This window comes from Lissotriton vulgaris, chromosome 2_1 (assembly GCF_964263255.1).
Source record: "Lissotriton vulgaris chromosome 2_1, aLisVul1.2, whole genome shotgun sequence".
Classification (NCBI taxonomy): domain Eukaryota; kingdom Metazoa; phylum Chordata; class Amphibia; order Caudata; family Salamandridae; genus Lissotriton; species Lissotriton vulgaris.
The window spans coordinates 982963455-982976442 of NC_141687.1; the positions used below are offsets into that span (position 1 = coordinate 982963455).

Consider the following 12988-nt stretch of genomic DNA (forward strand, 5'->3'; position numbering starts at 1 on the left):
ATAGTGAAAGTAATGATGGACTCACATGACCGTGAACAAGAACCGTGGAGGTTGAAACGTGTTAGTGGTGGTATTGGGTAAAATGTGCACATTTGCAAATAAATTGTCTAAAGATTGATATACAAATCCCCTGGTGTGCAGTGAATCCTTACGGAAGCTTTTGGTGTGAGATTTATATGCAAGGGTCATTCCTCCCTCAACACCAACACCCCCTGTGAAGGAGAGCGCACTACCAAGGACTGATTGGTGGGAAAAAAATAAAAAAAGAAAAAAAATATATATATATATATATATTCACTGAAAAAACCATAGGTTTTAGGCCATATATAGTTAGGGATTAGCATTTACAAAACCTTATTTTACTCACACAAAACCATAGAAATTCGCATATATAGTTAGTTGCAATAACTATATATCGCGCACCCGCAATCCACTGCTGATGATGTCACATATTACATCATTCATGACATGGTCAGTGACATCACTGATGACATCACTGAAGAGGTTCTTCGTATTATCACATGAATGATGTCATCAGTGATGTGATAAGTAATGTCAAATGAGATGTCATCAGTGATGTCATTTGAGATGTCATCAGTGATGTCATCAGTGATGTCATTTGAGATGTCATCAGTGATGTCATCAGTGATGTCACTGACCATGTCATGAATGATGTAATATGTGACATCATCAGCAGTGGATTGCGGGTGCGCGATATATAGTTAGTGCAACTAACTATATATGCGAATTTCAATGGTTTTGTGCGAGTAAAATACGGTTTTGTAAATGCTAATCCCTAACTATATATCGTCTATAACCCATGGTTTTTTCAGTGAATTTTCAAGGTTTTGTAAATGCTAATTCCTAACTATATATGGTCTATAACCTATGGTTTTTTCAGTGAATTTCAATGGTTTTTTAATAGCAAATATCAAAAGTTGTCAAATGTCAAGTACGTGATAGGTAAAAACATTTTCGTGTTTATGCACGCTGATGTGCTTTGAACGCTGCCCCCCCCTCTTTTCTCTTAGTAGTACTCTCTCTTTGCAGATAGTGAAGGGTAGTTAACGCAGGCCTTTGCCCCCGTTGTAATCCGTCGTGCCTGCTTGTCTCTCCATTTGATTGATTCTTATCCAAGCATTTACTATTTTAGAATTGATTCTCTTTGGTTCATTCTCTATTTACAAACAAGCACAGAGTCGCAATACTCTGTTTAGTCTTTGCAGATAGTGTAAAATCGTGTAAAAAAAAAAAAATAATCGAGCAAAATCAGTAGGGCACTAATGGGATCTCTTTTTGACCTCGCTAAAATAGAAACATTAGGAACAACCCTTCATGAGAAATACGAAACTAGTGAGATGAACTGAGCTCCACACGATGATGGCTGCAAGACAGCTCGGCTCCGCCACCCACCCCACCCAAAATAACGACAAACCCTATGCAAATATTATAAATATATACAACACACCAGCAAAGTAACAGGGTAAAACATTTTATTAAATAACTATTTACATAACTATTTTATACTTTTAGTTGCCCGATCCGGCTAGCTCAATCGATCGAGCATGAGACTCATGCTCTCTGATCTCCTTGGAATCAGTCAAGCATCAATAGTAAGATTTTCATACATGAATGTTCGTTCATGGTTTTGGTCCCTGAGTTGCTTCGATGTCACTGCCTTGCACAAATGGCATAAGTCCTGGATGTTGGGTGTCATAGTTCAGAGTTCTGAGCAGCGCTTGTAACACTGTCTAAACCTTATTTGCACCTGCTGCAGCTTCACTATTCTCAAAGTAAGTGGGGGCCGTTTGTGGACCTGACTGCATTTGAAAACAATGTGATACGGTACCTCCCTAAACCGCTTGACGGAGGCCCCCGAGGGGTGGTGTGATGGCGCGGACTCGGAGAAGACGCTTGGCTCAGACCCCCTCCCCAAGTCTTGTTGCCCTGGTGTAGCCTGAGATCGCACCCGACATAGGCGGCCGGCTCCCGGGGTCAAGCGGAACTTTTTGCCTTTTGGTGACTCTTCCATTCTGAACATTGTCCCACAATCCGTTTGACCTGAAACGATTACACAAATAAAACATTTGTGAGTTTTAAATTTCCGGAGAAGTATAATTCACCAATACCTTTCTCTGTAGATCTTTTTCCATTAACAATCCCAGTTCCGTCACCCGCCCAGGATATCACTAATGTTAGTTGTCATTTTTGCTTCTGTTTTAATAAAAAATGTTTTAAGGTATTTACTGTTTTTATTGCGATGTATATATTTATAAGTTATTAAAGTGTTATAATCCTACTAATTTTTTATCGATTATTGCTCTTTGAGATATTCCCTGTCACAGGGAATATCTCAAAGAGCAATAATCGGACCCTGTCTACAAACAGAGAAGAATAGGAATATTCTGTCTCCCTTTGCAGATAGTGAAGGATAGGTAATGCGGACTTGTGTCCCCCGTTGTAATCTGTCATGCCTGTTTTTCTCCCCACTGATTGATTGATTGGCTGGACATTTATTGTTCAAGGAATAGTTCTTTCGAAGTATTCTCTGTTTACAAATAGCGTGGAATAGAAATATTCTGTTTAGTTTTTGCAAGTAGTGAAGGGTGGGTAATGCGGACCTTTGTCCCCCGTTGTAATCTGTCATGCCCATCTACTCCCCACTGATTGAGAAACTAGTTCCACCCGGACCATTTATTAGAGGTACATCATCTGGCTCAACCGGAGAGTACCCCTAATAAAGAAGACATATGTAAAATACGAAGTAATCACTGTATCCTAATAAACAGAAACTTTAACATGAAACACACTTGAAAAGGAAGGGAAAGAAATCGAACAAAATCAGTAGGCCACTGATAAGTTTTTGACTTCGCTAGAAATAAGAAACATGGAAGTGGTGAAAAAAGACAAGCTTGACGTTACGGCAGCCACGAGGTGGCTAGGCTCCGCCACCCCCCCACTGCTCCAAGCATGTCTGTCCCACCGCCCGCCACGCCCATTAACGGTAACATGAAATAGATACAAATCAGCAGATACCTACCCCCATTCCGGAAACTCCCGAGGTGCAACAGGGCCACGGTTACGCCCATCCGGAAGATGAGGCCTCGACACGTGCAGGGCGGGGCCCGGCTAACAGCCATCAGCCGTGGGGTGGATGGCCCAAAATGTACTGGTCTCCCGATTCCCTTCTTCTGCCGCCTTGCAGGCCACGGGGGGGAATGTCTTGCCTCTGCCTCCGACCCCCCCCCCCTCTTATCGCCTGGTCCGGACATCACGAATATCAACGCCAGGTGTCGGCACGTTTGCTGAATACTGTAAAGGTTTTCCTACACTTGGCGACGTGCTGGCTGCCTTGAATTCCTGGCGTGAGTCCATGAAGTTTCAGTCAACAAGGCCGGAGGGTGTTCTTCTAGACTGGCTCGCTGACCCGCTTCCCACGTGTGCTTGATATGAGCTCCCCGTTCGGGCCTGAAGCGGCGCCCTGCAGGCCACGGGGGGGGATGTCTTGCCTCTGCCTCCGACCCCCCCCTCTTATCACCTGGTCCGGACATCACGGATATCAACGCCAGGTGTCGGCGTGGGGTGCGCTGAGAGGGAGAGGCGGCGCGAACGAGCCTCTCCCACCTCCACAGTTGGGGGCCCCTCAGCTGCACCCCCAACGCTCCACTCACCCAACAAAAGGGTTCCTCCACTCTTGTGATGCAGCGGCACTGCACTCACCCGACAAAAGGTCTCGTCCACTATTGCGAGGCAATGATGCTCCGCTCACCCAGCGGGAGAACGTCCACTGTTGCGGTGCAACGACGCTTTTAGTTTCCTGCGTCCAGAAACGTTCTCCTCAACTTTGAAGATTCTATAAGAGCCACGGGGGCCCCCGACCCCCGATGAGAAATGACTGCCATGATCATCCACGGAACGACCACGACGTAGCCGCGGGACGTCGGCGCGCTCATGCCGGCGCCGGCATCAGTCTTGAAATGACCAAAATCCTGCAAGACTACCAACTTGATCAGTTCCGGTGGGACACCAGTATGACCCGGTAGGAGAAATTGTTGCCTCCCACCCCACTTTGACTGATGGTTCATGTCGGCAGTCCCCTCTGCTACCCTTCAACGAAAACTTTTGGACTGCCGAAAGAGGTCCCGGTCCAACCACAAGTTGGTGGAGACATTTTGACTATACTTGGACCTTCCTGACCTCACCCAAAATGGCGCCGGTACAAATGAAACTCTCAACTCCTTGTTGTGCCCCGATTACTCAGCCTTGATATCATGAGATATGTATGCAGTTTTTAGCACATGAATTGATATGGAATAAAACTGATTATATGTTCGGACAATGAATTGATCCAGGATGGGTATTGATTATACGTTCGAACAATGAATTGACATGGGACGGGTACTGATTACACGTTCGAACAATGAATTGATATTAAGTTCTAATGCATCATTGATTACTGTATTTATTATTGAAGGTTGTCGACACTTTTGGTACTTGCTCACAATGAATTATCGATATGATTTTGTTGCACTTGTCGCACTTTTTACTATGAAATCAACGACCACTGACTCTCTGTTATGTTTTCCACAAATAAATACCCCCCCATTTACAGTTCCAGCCTGCTCCGTGGCAGAAACATTGAAAATATGAATGGTCCAGGTTTGTTGTGCGTTTTTCATTTTTGTACAGCATAAAGCAATCGATAAAGATCCTGGTATTTAGCCTCTACTTTATATGCTACCTGTATCAGGGAAGTTCTTTTAAATGCCCCTAAGCCACCCTGAACGAATGTCACCTGGCCCCCTAGTACGAACGAAAACGACCCCGTACCACTGTAGGTTATCTCTCTTCCTCAAAAATGACAAAAATTACTTTCTAGGTCGTTTTGGACATTGATGATTTTCATATGATCTATTTATTAAAGTAATACTCATCTCTCCGCATGAAATAAATTTTCCACATGCTACACAAGTCAATCTCATCTGCCTAAAGTTCTTCTGCAGATTTGGGACAGTTTCCCTTGCCTCTGACTCACTTATTGCTAAGTCATTGGTGGATGTTTTTGCCGGTCGGGGATTATCCACCAAATCTCGAAGTTGTGCTTTAGAATAATTAAGAGGGTGCCACCTCTCCATGTGCCAATGCATGGAATGAATACCATAGCTATATTTTTTTTCGGTCCCTATCGAGAGTTTTTTTTTGCAGATGAGGCAGGTAACGAACCTGGCATTAACTTTCTTTTCATGAGAAGGAAAAGAAAAAAATTGCCAGATAAAATTCACTTTCACATGGGACGTTCTTAGCATTTCTTTCAGAAACTTTTACATCACTGTGTCATTTCTTTGTCTATCCTGGTTAAAGCAATGTCATGTAAATAGTTGTTTAAAAAGTTTTTTTTAACGTGTTTACTTTGTTGGAGCGTTGTATATATTTATAAGTTATTAAAGTGTTATAATCCAACAACTTTGTTGAAGTGCTATATATTTTTAATGTGACTCATAATTGTGAAGACTTTGATGTACAAAAAAGCATCCCTGGAATCTTCCGCTTCAGGCTCGATCCCACACACCCTCACAGTGAGAATCCCCTCCCCAATCACAATACAGGATGGTTATCAGATAGTAGGAACGCGTCTGGTGTGACGGATCTCATGAGGTGGGGGCCTTGATCTACTGTAACTCCTTTGAACAGGGGTGATTATTTACAGTTGGGCCATAAACTACATCTGCAGAGCTAGGTGATAGCCTGGAACTGGCCTGGACAATCGGACACAGAGGAAGAGGAGTGTCAGAGGGTGCGGTAGTGAATAGGATGAAAGGGTGGTGTCGGGCGGGCACAGGGTGTGATTCTCAGGGAAGAGCAGCGCACATGGGAGAAGGTTTCTGGCCCATGCATGAGAGAGAGAGCGGGGGTGACCAGTGCGTGGGGGAGATGCTTGCGAGGGTGGGGAGCCATGCTGAGGATCGGCGGCGTGCAGAGAGTGGGTCTGGTCAAGGCATCTAAAATGGCTGCCGTGCTCAACAAAAGTGTGGCATTGCAAAAAAGACAAGATGGCGCAGACAATGTTTATCAATAAGGATTAATTTATAACAATTATTTTTAACAAAATATTTACTCGCAGTGACAAAATGGCGGTCAACAGTTCCTGATTTCCACCGAATCAAACGTTAACAGACGTCACGCAGCAAAAAAAAAAAAACGCTCTTGCACAGCCGCTGGAAGACATGTATCAACATATATGAGCCTCCTCAGCCACCCTCAGAAAACATAAGGGGTCAGAATACGTCTCCCGTACCCCCTTATACCTAGAGGAGTGTCAGAGGGTGCGGTAGTGAAGAGGGTGAAAGGGAGGTGTCGGGCGGGCACAGGGTGTGATTCTCAGAGAAGAACAGCGCACATGGGTGGAGGTTTCTGGCCCATGCATGAGAGAGAGAGCGGGGGTGACCAGTGCGTGGGGGAGTTGCTTGCGAGGGTGGGGAGCCATGCTGAGGATCGGCGGCGTGCAGAGAGTGGGTCTGGTCAAGGCATCTAAAATGGCTGCCGTGCTCAGCAAAAGTGTGGCATTGCAAAAAAGGCAAGATGGCGCAGACAATATTTATCAATAAGGATTAATTTATAACAATTATTTTTAATAAAATATTCACTCGCAGTGACAAAATAGCGGTCAACAGTTCCTGATTTCCATTGAATCGAACGTTAACAGACGTCACGCAGCAAAAAAAAAAACGCTCACGCACAGCCGCTGGAAGACATGTATCAACATATATGAGCCTCCTACGCCACCCTCAGAAAACATAAGGTGTCAGGATACGTCTCCCGTACCCCCTTATACCTAGTAATTTAATTAAATCGAAACACAAAATGGTGAATTTATGTTTCGCTACCAGTTTGCGACCCGGTTCGCGAACCGAGAAGCGCTTCTACCGCGAAAAATCAATTTTTATTATTTGCCCCACGGGACCCTTTAATAACCCCAACATCATTCCTAGGGGGTCAAGAGGGGTCTACCTAGCCCCCTTTCATTAAATTCCCCCTTCGTTTTTCTCCTCCTCTTGTCTCTCGATCCTACGGAGAGACAAGATGGCGGCCGCACCGGACTGTTTAGAATGTTGACAGACACCGGAGAGCCAATCAGCTTCGCTACGCAAAGCTCCGTTACGCGAAAAGTACGCGATCTGGAGCGCTATCTAGGACGCTGTCACAGATATATCTGTTTTTTTAAACGTTAATTTCTCAAAATCCACTGGAGCACATATATTGAGACCCAGCAAAGGCACATCGGGCTAACAGTCCCTATAATTTTGCCAAAAGTTCCATAGAGAAAAAATCCTAACTATATATACCCACTGGCGACCGCCAGTAGGTAATATATATATATATATATATATATATCCAAAGAATACCTCTTTTAGCAAAGAAGCGAGAGGACACAGCGGGGAGCTTGACGGGGGTTCTTTATTCAGCAGCTTGTATGGCATAATGCATTTCTGCTCGTGTGAGCCTTCCTCAGATGCCGCAGCTGAAAACGAGGTGAGTCCAACTTCCTTCTTTTAATGCCAGGCCGGTCCCTTTGTTGTGAGGTCAGCAAGCTCCTCTGAATGTGTCGCAGCTGCAGTCTGGATAGCAGAACTACAGCTCCCAAAGTTCAACTCTCCTGTGAGATCAGCGGAGCTACGGTAATGTCCTGCGGAATTGCCAGTCAAGAATGGAAGTTAAATGATGCGGCCAAAACCCCGAAGCTTGAATTAGGAACTCCCTCGAGTCCCCAACGTTCTGCCCCCGGATACAAAGTCAAGCTGGGCTTGTGAAAACGGTGATACAGTGATCCCTTTTCCCCGTGCAGTCACGGGCTGTTGTGCACAGCAATCACCATCGAGGCTTGATCCGAAGGCAATCCCGCAGATTCCGATACCTCGGAGAATCAGAGGACCTCGTTCTACAAGTATCCTGCAGCATACTGGCAATGTGGCACAACAGCCCGTGACTGCACGGGGAAAAGGGATCACTGTATCACCGTTTTCACAAGCCCAGCTTGACTTTGTATCCGGGGGCAGAACGTTGGGGACTCGAGGGAGTTCCTAATTCAAGCTTCGGGGTTTTGGCCGCATCATTTAACTTCCATTCTTGACTGGCAATTCCGCAGGACATTACCGTAGCTCCGCTGATCTCACAGGAGAGTTGAACTTTGGGAGCTGTAGTTCTGCTATCCAGACTGCAGCTGCGACACATTCAGAGGAGCTTGCTGACCTCACAACAAAGGGAGGGGCCTGGCATTAAAAGAAGGAAGTTGGACTCACCTCGTTTTCAGCTGCGGCATCTGAGGAAGGCTCACACGAGCAGAAATGCATTATGCCATACAAGCTGCTGAATAAAGAACCCCCGTCAAGCTCCCCGCTGTGTCCTCTCGCTTCTTTGCTAAAAGAGGTATTCTTTGGATGTTTCACACGCTTGCCAGTGCGCGTTCAGAGGACCTCGTTCTACAAGTATCCTGCAGCATACTGGCAATGTGGCACTCTGATTCTTCGAGGTATCGGAATCTGCGGGATCGCCTTCGGATCAAGCCTCAATGGTGATTGCTGTGCACAACAGCCCGTGACTGCACGGGGAAAAGGGATCACTGTATCACCGTTTTCACAAGCCCAGCTTGACTTTGTATCCGGGGGCAGAACGTTGGGGACTCGAGGGAGTTCCTAATTCAAGCTTCGGGGTTTTGGCCGCATCATTTAACTTCCATTCTTGACTGGCAATTCCGCAGGACATTACCGTAGCTCCGCTGATCTCACAGGAGAGTTGAACTTTGGGAGCTGTAGTTCTGCTATCCAGACTGCAGCTGCGACACATTCAGAGGAGCTTGCTGACCTCACAACAAAGGGAGGGGCCTGGCATTAAAAGAAGGAAGTTGGACTCACCTCGTTTTCAGCTGCAGCATCTGAGGAAGGCTCACACGAGCAGAAATGCATTATGCCATACAAGCTGCTGAATAAAGAACCCCCGTCAAGCTCCCCGCTGTGTCCTCTCGCTTCTTTGCTAAAAGAGGTATTCTTTGGATGTTTCACGCGCTTGCCAGTGCGCGTTCAGAGGACCTCGTTCTACAAGTATCCTGCAGCATACTGGCAATGTGGCACTCTGATTCTCCGAGGTATCGGAATCTGCGGGATCGCCTTCGGATCAAGCCTCGATGGTGATTGCTGTGCACAACAGCCCGTGACTGCACGGGGAAAAGGGATCACTGTATCACCGTTTTCACAAGCCCAGCTTGACTTTGTATCCGGGGGCAGAACGTTGGGGACTCGAGGGAGTTCCTAATTCAAGCTTCGGGGTTTTGGCCGCATCATTTAACTTCCATTCTTGACTGGCAATTCCGCAGGACATTACCGTAGCTCCGCTGATCTCACAGGAGGGTTGAACTTTGGGAGCTGTAGTTCTGCTATCCAGACTGCAGCTGCGACACATTCAGAGGAGCTTGCTGACCTCACAACAAAGGGAGGGGCCTGGCATTAAAAGAAGGAAGTTGGACTCACCTCGTTTTCAGCTGCGGCATCTGAGGAAGGCTCACACGAGCAGAAATGCATTATGCCATACAAGCTGCTGAATAAAGAACCCCCGTCAAGCTCCCCGCTGTGTCCTCTCGCTTCTTTGCTAAAAGAGGTATTCTTTGGATGTTTCACGCGCTTGCCAGTGCGCGTTCAGAGGACCTCGTTCTACAAGTATCCTGCAGCATACTGGCAATGTGGCACTCTGATTCTCCGAGGTATCGGAATCTGCGGGATCGCCTTCGGATCAAGCCTCGATGGTGATTGCTGTGCACAACAGCCCGTGACTGCACGGGGAAAAGGGATCACTGTATCACCGTTTTCACAAGCCCAGCTTGACTTTGTATCCGGGGGCAGAACGTTGGGGACTCGAGGGAGTTCCTAATTCAAGCTTCGGGGTTTTGGCCGCATCATTTAACTTCCATTCTTGACTGGCAATTCCGCAGGACATTACCGTAGCTCCGCTGATCTCACAGGAGAGTTGAACTTTGGGAGCTGTAGTTCTGCTATCCAGACTGCAGCTGCGACACATTCAGAGGAGCTTACTGACCTCACAACAAAGGGAGGGGCCTGGCATTAAAAGAAGGAAGTTGGACTCACCTCGTTTTCAGCTGCAGCATCTGAGGAAGGCTCACACAAGCAGAAATGCATTATGCCATACAAGCTGCTGAATAAAGAACCCCCGTCAAGCTCCCCGCTGTGTCCTCTCGCTTCTTTGCTAAAAGAGGTATTCTTTGGATGTTTCACGCGCTTGCCAGTGCGCGTTCAGAGGACCTCGTTCTACAAGTATCCTGCAGCATACTGGCAATGTGGCACTCTGATTCTCCGAGGTATCGGAATCTGCGGGATCGCCTTCGGATCAAGCCTCGATGGTGATTGCTGTGCACAACAGCCCGTGACTGCACGGGGAAAAGGGATCACTGTATCACCGTTTTCACAAGCCCAGCTTGACTTTGTATCCGGGGGCAGAACGTTGGGGACTCGAGGGAGTTCCTAATTCAAGCTTCGGGGTTTTGGCCGCATCATTTAACTTCCATTCTTGACTGGCAATTCCGCAGGACATTACCGTAGCTCCGCTGATCTCACAGGAGAGTTGAACTTTGGGAGCTGTAGTTCTGCTATCCAGACTGCAGCTGCGACACATTCAGAGGAGCTTGCTGACCTCACAACAAAGGGAGGGGCCTGGCATTAAAAGAAGGAAGTTGGACTCACCTCGTTTTCAGCTGCGGCATCTGAGGAAGGCTCACACGAGCAGAAATGCATTATGCCATACAAGCTGCTGAATAAAGAACCCCCGTCAAGCTCCCCGCTGTGTCCTCTCGCTTCTTTGCTAAAAGAGGTATTCTTTGGATGTTTCACGCGCTTGCCAGTGCGCGTTCAGAGGACCTCGTTCTACAAGTATCCTGCAGCATACTGGCAATGTGGCACTCTGATTCTCCGAGGTATCGGAATCTGCGGGATCGCCTTCGGATCAAGCCTCGATGGTGATTGCTGTGCACAACAGCCCGTGACTGCACGGGGAAAAGGGATCACTGTATCACCGTTTTCACAAGCCCAGCTTGACTTTGTATCCGGGGGCAGAACGTTGGGGACTCGAGGGAGTTCCTAATTCAAGCTTCGGGGTTTTGGCCGCATCATTTAACTTCCATTCTTGACTGGCAATTCCGCAGGACATTACCGTAGCTCCGCTGATCTCACAGGAGAGTTGAACTTTGGGAGCTGTAGTTCTGCTATCCAGACTGCAGCTGCGACACATTCAGAGGAGCTTGCTGACCTCACAACAAAGGGAGGGGCCTGGCATTAAAAGAAGGAAGTTGGACTCACCTCGTTTTCAGCTGCGGCATCTGAGGAAGGCTCACACGAGCAGAAATGCATTATGCCATACAAGCTGCTGAATAAAGAACCCCCGTCAAGCTCCCCGCTGTGTCCTCTCGCTTCTTTGCTAAAAGAGGTATTCTTTGGATATATATATATATGTGTGTGTGTGTGTGTGTGTGTGTGTGTGTGTGCGTATATATATATATATATATATATATATATATATATATATATATACCGGGTGGTGGGCCTTGGTTCATCCACTTCCTTTGGAAACACAGTAGGTCCGCCGTGGCAGATACCAGTGATAACCAGGCCAACTTAGCGATGCGGGGCCTCTGGTGCACGACTCTGGCTGATACGCTAAAATATCACACATGACTCCTCCAAAGAAAGAGCAGAGGCCGCAGTAGGGGAAACCATGGAGGCATCTTCATTCAAAAATGTACAGCATGGCGAATGCATTTCGGCTGGATTAGCCTTCTTCAGCGCCCGGAGTGTTCAGGAGGTATGAACGCAATCGTAGTCCTGCCACAAGCTGATTTGGTTTTGGTCTGCTCGCCCCAAAGCAAGTGCCTTTGCTCACCTGCTACAGATCACATTTTACTTGTGAACTGCACGCCCCAGAATGCTGTGTCTTTTCAAGGTAGGTAATGCGGGGGTGACCAAGTGGTTGTGCAGAATACAGGGCACCACAATGCCGTTAGGACCAATTTCCTGTATGGTACTTGAACTCAGGCACCTCCTTGGGTCCCCAAACCGCATCAACCCAGAAGTTCAGGAATCCTTTCGGCGGGGGGAAGGCTGGCAGTCCATCTCACCCAGCGTGGAGTTAATAACTTCAACATCGAACCATCTCCTCCCAAACCCAGTGGAGGGGCCTTGGTTCATCCAATCCCTTGGAAACACAGAAAGTCCGCCGCGGCAGATCCCAGTGATAACCAGGCCAACTTAGTGATGCAGGGGCCTCTGGTGCACATCTCTGGCTGGCGCGCAAAAATTTCACATTTGACTTCTCCGAAGAAAGATCAGAGGCCAAGTAGGGGAAACCATATATATATATTTGTGAGTGTCTATATGGATGTGTGTGTTGGTGTATGTGGACAAAGTAAGGCTTAGAGCTCTGGGTAGTTTCCAAGTTTAGGTGAGTGGGGTTGGAGTGCATCAACAACACCAATGACAATTTGTGCCTCATTTAGAAGCCGGTCAGACTGCCACCGACACCCTGTCAGCGACAGTCCGACAACTGGATTATGATACCGGTGGTTGGATAATTTGCTGTCGGGGGAAGGCTGCTCCCACAGACAGGATCTAGAAACCTGTTGGGGCTGCAGTCGGACTCCTATCCCTATAATGGAGGTGGTGCTTGCGCAGGCACCGCTGGAGGGAGTAGCATGTCAGTTTACGACTGTCTTTTAATCATAGTCCGACTGCCATGAAAAAGGCAGCCAGAAAGGGACTTTGGGGGACCCAAGCAGGTCCCCCATGGTGCCTGGCACACTATGCATGGTTGTGCACAAAGTGCTGTTCCCTACTGCTGCTTGTGCTGCGTCCCTTTTCCTGGTCCGCAGCACAAGCTGCAGTAGGGAAAGGCACTTTCTGACCGTCTGCACAGCTGTCTTATCATAATAGGGCAG

The 12988-nt window shown here is 47.3% G+C and overlaps 1 protein-coding gene across 1 annotated transcript in view; it reads right to left on the minus strand.

The window, feature by feature from the left end:
* The window catches only part of LOC147731512 (retinol dehydrogenase 7-like), a 251079-nt gene that overhangs the window by 48251 nt on the left and 189840 nt on the right, over nucleotides 1–12988 (minus strand). The gene's annotated exons all lie outside the window — the stretch shown is intronic.